The sequence below is a fragment of the Penaeus japonicus genome, unplaced genomic scaffold (genome assembly GCF_977035675.1).
Source record: "Penaeus japonicus unplaced genomic scaffold, GWHDUDI00000001_assembly GWHDUDI00000013, whole genome shotgun sequence".
In the NCBI taxonomy this organism is placed as follows: domain Eukaryota; kingdom Metazoa; phylum Arthropoda; class Malacostraca; order Decapoda; family Penaeidae; genus Penaeus; species Penaeus japonicus.
The window spans coordinates 30564561-30573856 of NW_028234415.1; positions in this window are offsets into that span (position 1 = coordinate 30564561).

Consider the following 9296-nt stretch of genomic DNA (forward strand, 5'->3'; position numbering starts at 1 on the left):
ACCTGTAAGTCCTGTACTTTTCAATATACTTATGTCGAACCTAGAAATACCGGAAAACACGAAAATAGTAATATACGCAGATGATATTACCTTAATATCAGAAAACCATGATTTAATGAAAGCCATAACAGATGTTGAACAAGCAATAAAACATATAAAAGCATGGACTAATACATGGGATCTAAAATTTCATATAACGAAAAGTAAACTCATGTGTTTCACTAATAAAAGAATAAGAAACATCCTAAAAGTAAAGATAGATAATGAAGAGCTAGAATTTAGTAACAATCATAATATACTAGGACAAAATTTTAATAGTCCAAAACTAAAATGGGGAAAACAAATTCAAAATATAAAATTAACCACTCTAAATAAATTAAGCATAATGAAAAAACTGACCTCGCTGTCATGGGGAACGAGTAGAGAAGACTTGTCAAAATTTTATGAAATATATATTAAACCAAAAATAGATTATGGCCTAATGATTTATGGTAAAACAAACAATACAGAACTAAGAAAATTGGAATCCATACAAAACGAAGCTCTCAGAATAGCTACAGGTTGCTTTAAGTAAACACCAATAATAGCACTGCAAGCTATTACGAAAACGTTACCTTTAAAACAAAACATAAAAGAACAAGAATACATTCAGATGCTAAAGAATTTACAGAAACAAAACAATAGTCCATTTAAACAACTAACAATAACAATTATAAAAACATACGAACCAAACAGTAGCCCCAGAAATATGATCCACAGTGCAATAGAGACATGCAAAGAACTAAAGCTATACATCACAACAAAAGTAATACCTAATATAACCTTTACCCCCATGGTTTGACATACTTCAAATAACAGAAACCCATTTCATGAATAACCTGTCCAAAGAAACGACAAAAGAATTAATCTCAAAACAATTCCTTATGCTAGAGAAAAGCAAATATAAAAATCATCAAAAGATTTTTACAGATGGATCTATGATCAAAGACAAAAACTCAACCTCAGCAGCAATATACATATCTGAAAGAAATATCACAACTATATGGAAATTACCAAACCATAATCAAATAAGAGAATCAGAACTATTTGCAATAAAATAAGGACTGAAATACATAATTGAAAATAAATGAACAAAAACAGTATTTTTAACGATTCTAAATCAGCTATACAATTAATAGCAAACCCAAAACCAAAGAAATACAAAGGAATAACATTTGATATACAAAACTTAATACTTACACTAACAAAACATAAAAGCATCATAAAGATACAACACATACCCGCACACAAAAACATAAAAGGCAATGAAATAGTAGACCTTGCTGCCAAAAAAGCACACAACATCACGACTCCCACAAATTTAATCAAAGACATATCAAACATCAAAAAAGAAACCAAGTTAATATTTCAAAATAATTAGGAAAAACAACTGAACAGCATATTAAGTACAAAAAATTACTACATAAAAAACTCAAACTCACAACCTTGGACAAGATCCAAAAATAGAAAAATAGATATATGTCTAACCAGACTAAAAACAAAACATACAAAACTAAAACAACATCTTAACAGAATAAAAACTGAAAACGATCCATTTTGCAGATGGTGCAACAACCAAGAAGAATCAGATGAACACTTGTTTCTGCACTGCCCAAGGTTCAACTCAAGCAGAGTAAAGCTACTAGAAGCACTGAAAAAAATCAAAATCAATAACCCCACAGTGGATCTTCTAATCACTGGAGGAAACCAACCAAAAACAAAGAAATATTACATTCTCAGACATACTAAAATATTTATCCGAAGATAATAAACATCACATAACCTAAAAAAAAACAGAAGAATCCAGGGAATATAGACTGAAGAGTAGTCTAAAACCCTATAAAAGAAGAAGAAGACTTGTCCTAAAAAGTTTTTTTTTTCCATATAAGTCTCTTTGTGACAGTTTCGATGCTTAGATGAAGAAGTATCTTTAAAGAGGTAGTTAATCCGGGAAATAATTAAAGCGCAGGTAAGAGGGAGTAGCGGAGGACATACTGAGTAATAATGAATGTCAGAAAGTGCAATACTCTTTTGAAAAAGGATTTTCTATTCTTTAATTATTGTGAATTAGATGACAACATTACAGAGAATGTTTGGGATATAAGATGCTCTTTAATAGTTTGGAAAAGATATTGTGCTCTAGATTATTTTCTTTTCATTTTCTATCATTAATATTGTTTATGTAGGGATTTATGGAATACATAATGTAATTATTGTAAATTTTTATTGACAGGTAAAGGCAATCATAATATTTTTCAAGGCATGTTTTTTTTAGCCAATCTGCATAACTAATCGCATGAAAAATTGGAAGCCTTTTTTTTTACTCAGAGAAGTCATATATATATCTATATATAGATATATAAATATATTTATACATTTATATATATATATATATATATATATATATATATATATATATATATATATATATATATATATATATATATATATATATAATGTAATATTTGTATATAATGAAAACAATTAAGGAATCATCCAATAAAAAAGTAAAAAAGAAGAAGTGAGAGTTGTATAATTACAGGTTCCAGGAAGCTGCTTTGAAAAGCCAAAATTTGTGACAAGTGGCTAGTCAAGGCTTGACTGTCATTTGTTGCTGAGGTTGTGAAATTAAATTCTATATTGATAAGACAAAATATGAGTTCCCTTCTTTGGCTGTCATTTTTTAATTATATAAAATGTGATATAAGTTGCTGTTGTGAAATGTATATTTACTCTTATTATGAGTAATTGTGATAGTTGAACTTTGTCACAGTTGACAGGTATTTTGGCTTTTCTGATACTAGAAATGTGCAAGGAGAAGGGTATTCTTAGTTAATTTATTTTCCAATATAATGCATATGAGCATGGATATCAGATCAGATGAAATTAACGTATATGGAGAAAGAATTACAGTAGATGCATTCGGCAAGAAAAGAGGAATAGGTCTATAGAACTCGCAAGCATCAAGAGGATTAGAGCTTAATTATTTCTGACGGAATGACAGTCTGATAGATTTTTAAGAAATTATCATTTTAATCCATTGCAGATGGGGATAGGTTTGTTTGCCCAGTATCCAGAGCAAGTCAGCTTCACGCAATATACCTTAACTTGTGTTGTGTTCTATTGTATTGAGAGACATATGCGTCAATTACTATAATTGTAATATAGGGTCTATATCAGCTCATTTTCTTTATACTCAGTGTGATAGAAATATTGTTGATTTATGAGCGGAGAAAAAGCATCTTCCTTTTTTCATATTTGTATATTGTCATAAACGAATACGAAAAATATAACCATCCACAATAAAAATAACATGAAGAGGTAGGGAAGAGAGAAAAAATGTGCTTATGACTGTGAGTGCCACAGTACAAGGTCGCCTTACTGACACAGGGGCACATTGAAGACACTGGGCATGGTTTGTGAGTCACATTCCTTTACTCTTTCTGCCTGCACATCCTTCACTGCCAGTACTTTAGAGTAAGAGTTTTGTATCTTGTTGTGTACCATCGGTCTATTAATATAGTGCTTGCTAGAGACAGTGGATAGGTACCATTTAGGGCTTTCTCACCTGCTGGTGCTTTGAGAAAGTGGTGCCATCTAGGTTTTGGATTTTAGGTTAAACCCATTTTGCTTAATATTATGGCAATTATATTGACTGTAAATATCATCATCACTCACTCATTACTCACAGTTCAATAAAAAAAACACAGTGATCGACTCTCCCCCAATGTCATGTACAAAAATTCCTGCATCTTTTGTCACGACACCCACCCAAAATGCGTTATTATTTATGTAGAATTGTTTTACCTGGATTTTTTTCTAAAGTTTTCTTTTAACCATAAATTATGTGTTTTTTTTCATTATTGATTCGAAAAGGCTTATTAGGCCTTCTTTGTATTTGTGTTTTTCAGTGATATAACACACTGTGGATGATTTCATTGGCCATCATGTATGAAGAAAGCTCAGATGCAGAGTTGCATGGCAACACAGGTGAAGAAGAGGTAAGAATTAAGGAAGGGAGTGTATTCTTCAGTTGGGAGACTTACCCAGCAATAAAGAAAGAAAATGCAGTTGATAATATTCATATAAAGGTTGAGAATGACACAGATATCCAGGATGAGTGTCCATTTTCTAAGATAATTACCGTGAAGAAGAGACAAATGAAAGTTACTCTGATGTCCAGGTGGCAGACAAGGCTCGCATCAGTGAAATTAATAGTGTCTTTATTGAAACTGAAGATGATACAGCCATCAGCTGTACATTTTCTGAAAACATGGTTGAGAAGATAGTTAGTGACTATGAGCTGACAATGACTGATGGGAATAATATATGCATTAATGGTATAAATAATGTCTTTCTTAAGCTTGAAGATAACAGAGTCATAAAGGATGAGTGCTCATTTTTGAGGAAACAGAAAATTTTGAAAAAGCAACTAAAATTGATTACATATATGATGATAGGCAGGAAGGTAAATCAAAGGATCCCGTACTATTGGCATCCTATATTATTATGGAGTGTAGGAAAATTCAGTCCACAAATAGTGATCAGATGATTCAGATGAGAATACATAAAGCAATTGCAAACAAAGTATTAGAAAAGAAAGAGAAGCTATTTCACTGTGATATATGCAACAAATACTTCTCAAGGGAAGATAAAGTGCAGACACAGACAAGGGAGAATCTGTATACTTGTGAGGTGTTTAACAGGCAGCTTACACTGAAAGATTCTCTTGCAAAGCATTTGATAGTACATTCAAATGAGAAACCTTTTGTGTGTGTGATATGTAATAATGAATTCTCTAGAAAAGATGCGCTAAGGAAACATATCAAACGACATCCAAATGAAAAGCCTTTCAGCTTTGAGATATGCAGTAAAGAATTTGCAATGAAAGATACGCTAGGGAAACATATGAGAGTACATACAAAGGAAAAGCCTTACAGATGTGAAATTTGCAACAAAAATTCTCAAGGAAGGAAACCCTTGTAGGCCATATAAGAATATATACAAAGGAGAAACCTTTTATATGGGAGGTATACAGTAAATCTTCTCCATAAAGAGTCATTTGGTGACACATATGAGAATTCATACAAAAGAGAAACCTTACAGTTGTGAAGTATTAACAAAGAATCCTCTGATAAAAGTCATTTAGTGAGACGCAGGAGAATACACACAAGGGAAAGGCCTTATGTTTGCGAGGTATGTGGTACGAGACTCACAAGAAAAGATTGTCTAGGTCCACTAGATATGATATGATGTAAATTGTGAAGGGCTATAAAAAAAATATTTTCATATACTTACGTAACTGTTAATATATCATGAAGTTTAACTGCAAGTCGTAAAGCATATAAGAGGATTGCTAATGGTAGAGTTGATTATTGTTTGATTTTTTAAATATTTTTTTTCAGGATCTTGTCATTGATTTATTTGATATTATTTGTGGATATACTGTACAAATTGCCAATGTGCATTTAATGAAGATGATTATTTAGATGTTTTACAGAGTAATAGTTTTTCATTATTTTATTTTCTTCCTGAGAACAATAAACGGAAAATGATTCAATGGACACATTAAACAGTATTAACTAATTCATTTATATTTTTTGTGATGTATGTTGATTAAAAAACGATGATCAACACAACTTGCGTCTGATCTTATTTTTATCTGCTAGTAATTGTTAAAAAAAGTGCTACTATCTAAATCCACATTAATCACTGAATGTAATCATGCAACAATAGCAAATAGTGATATATTCAGCCAGTTGATTGTTAGCCATGCAACCCAGCCCTGTTGCTGTGATAAACTTTATCTTCTAGTGTAGTTTATTAATCCACGTGTAAGTACCTTGTTCTTCTCTGGCAGTTGTGAACCCCCAGGCAGTGACCTTTGTTTTGTGTCTTTATTTATTATTTTCTCTCTTCGCTCCTATCTAAGCAAAAGTTATTCAATTTGCAATAAATCTTGAAATCTCTTAGTTTGGTTCTTTATTTGAACTGCTCTTGTACACATATCATCATTTCTAACTCCATACAAGGCTGCTCTGATAACAAATTAATACCAAGAAGTCAATCACTAGCTTTCACCCGTTTAATGATAGCGAGGACTAGTATCATACGGATGCTAGAAAATGACACTGTTAAAGAAGCCCATCAAAATGGCAGACAAAATATCTCAAAGTTCTGATTTGGGATGCAGAGTAACAGAGAGAAGTGATCAGCTGTAATGATCTCATTTCATTAAAAAGTTAATGAGTCTGTAAGTATTGTTAAAGACTAATAGATAGCCATAATGATGATAGGAATAATATTGATGATAATTATAATACTAATTATCTTTATTATAATGACAACATTGCTATTGGTCCACAGAATTTTCCAGTTGGTTTGAATTGGATCTTCTTAAACGTGCATACCCTTCAAAAAGACTTTCTTTCTCCAAAATTCCAGTATTAATTAAATGACATGAGCATCACATTTTTCCAAATATTTTTTTTTTTATTACATCTTGCTTAATGAGAGTGGCATAAGTCCCCCCCCCCTCAATTGCGCATATACTGCAGAAAACTATACATTTCCATGTACAATTAGCTTATAATCTGCAACTAACAACTAGAGATTCTAGAAGGAAATGATGCCGCCCATTGATGGGATGTTTTAGAAGAGGTCATGAATTCCTTTCTTTCTTCTCATTTCTTTTTTACTATTCCGATTTTTATCATTATTATATGTTTATTGTATACTGATGCATTAAACAGAAAAACTACTGTCATTGATTATATTGTTAGTACAATTCACTTGGAAATGAGAGTGTAAGGTGTAAGGTATAATGCTACTTGGCAGCAGACTTTTACAAAGATTGAGAAGTGCAAATGCACACATAGACAAATACACACACACACAATAATTAATAATTTATGAAATATTAACTTCCTTTGCTAAAGAAAATATGATCATTGTTTATAGATCGACTTCTGTAACTCCTCCCACAGAGCAATGATATAATTTTAAAACTGATAGTTTTTGCTCTAATTTAGTCTTATTTATATGCGCATCTAATGCATGAGAAAAAAGATACACCGGAACTGGGGAACATTTTAAGTAGGCTATTATATATGGCTATTGTGCAGTTATTTCATTCTTATATTGTTATCTTATTCCTTCATTATATATTAATGTATGGTTCCTAATGGAAATCATGCGTAAGGTGGAGTGGATAGTGTGTATATATGGGAAATTACAAGGCAATTTTGAGCACTGCTAGCTCATGATTGGATAATTGGGAAAATTGTATCAGACAATTGATAGACTAGGCATTATACAACCCTTGATATGCGATAATAGCATGTAAAATGAACATGAAATGGATAAAATAGTAACTTGCCCAGATGAGCTCCAATAGCCATCACACACATATATGAAAATCTCAGGCGAAACATTCCTTCTACCGCAACAGGAACCATACTATCGTGTTGTAGGGGCTTGAACTCCTTCTCCAGTTGGATCAGCCTTGGGTTTGGCCTTGTCTTCCTCTTAGTGAAGTTACCTCTCCTGGAGGGTTTTCTGGGGGGGGGGGGGGGGGAGAATGACCAATTGTTTCCAAAGTACTTGTCCAGTACGTGGAGTCGTACTCTTCCTAGCCCTCCCACCAGGGGGGTATCATCTACACATGTGTTTGCTCTGCCTTACATCCCAGTGAGATAGGAAATGGGAGGCATGGAGGTTAAACGATGCAGAGCATCATAACACCCGGCAGCTAACAACATAGCTGATCCAGGCTAGGGCAGATCTTAGACGGGGAGATTCAAACACTCAGCTTCCCTTTGTTGTTAGGTAGGGGCGTGAGAGTGTGTATGGCAAACAAATTTATTATAATCGTCACGCCCTGCATTATGACAACGACGCGGAAATGACTATGATTGTCACCTTGGAACTATTCAAGGCTCTTGGTGACAAAAACGAAGGTCGAGCTGATCCAAGTCTCGTTGGTCCAGAAGTCATCTGGACGTTGGATTCTCATGGTGAGAGCGGATTCCCGAGACATATAACCCATTCAAAGTTCCTACAAACCCGCGGGCACTTTGATGGCCTCTCAGTTGGTGAGGACTCTCGAGACTCGACAGAAGAACCTTTTGACCAAGATATACAATGACGGCTGTAAAGAAGGGGGCATGATCAAGGTTCCCAGGGATCAGGCCACACAGAACTTCCTCAAGGAAACAAGAGATCTCACAGTTGGAAGCAAGATGAGCATCACATCTACTATCCCTGAGAATAAACAGGAAAGTTAAGATGGTACTACTTGGTTTCCTAGTTTCATACGAATTGGATGTGATTTCATTACATTGTCAGGTTAGAGCATGGTTTCTCAACCTGGGGAACGGGAGAGGAACTTCAGGGGTATGTGACTGGTTTCTCTAAATGCTTCAGTTTTGAATGTGCAAACCTATATGTAGGTAAGTGGCCTATATGTGTTAGGTTAGACTAGACCACTAGATGTATAAATCCTTCACTAGGTGACAACACAAAAAGAAAGCTTGGGGATTTTCGTAGTGCCGAGGAAATTAGTATGAGAAGAATTTATACATCTAAGTGCAGGAATTGATATGAGGGCATTAATTAATTTAGAGCAAACAAGGTCCAGGCTGGAAGACGTGTATTCTTACAGTTTTTTCACCGCTCGCACGCTTCCCAGACACAGGATTGTTTATCGAGTCCCTCCTAAACCTCACATTTTTTTAACCATCTTGGTACTGCATTCTGGGTCAGGGGCACGTGACCAACACTGAAAAACTTGAAGGGTAACATAAGATTAAAAAGGTTGAGAACCCCTGGGTTAGAAGGTCTTCCCGCTTGCAGAAAATGAGAACCCCAGACAAGTAAGATGAGGGGAATAACTGATGAATGCGCCGTTTGTTAGCCTTCAGATAATTAAAGTGTGACACATTTTTACAACAAAATCTGATTAGGTATCAATACCATATAATAGCATATCTTATGATTAACCATAGTAAGAATATTACTTTTAAGAATATAAAACCTCTTCATGAATTACATTTTAATGGACTAGTAGTAAAAAGACCAATTTCCTTTGACAGTTCACCCATTATTAGTATCATTCTTCCTTAAGTAACAGTGAAACATTCACAATGTCAGGATCATCATTTTAACATTTAAAATATTATTTTTATATTATATTTATATTTCTCCTTCGTAGACTTTAAAAGTATATGGCTTTATTTCAATAAGTTGGGGATATATTT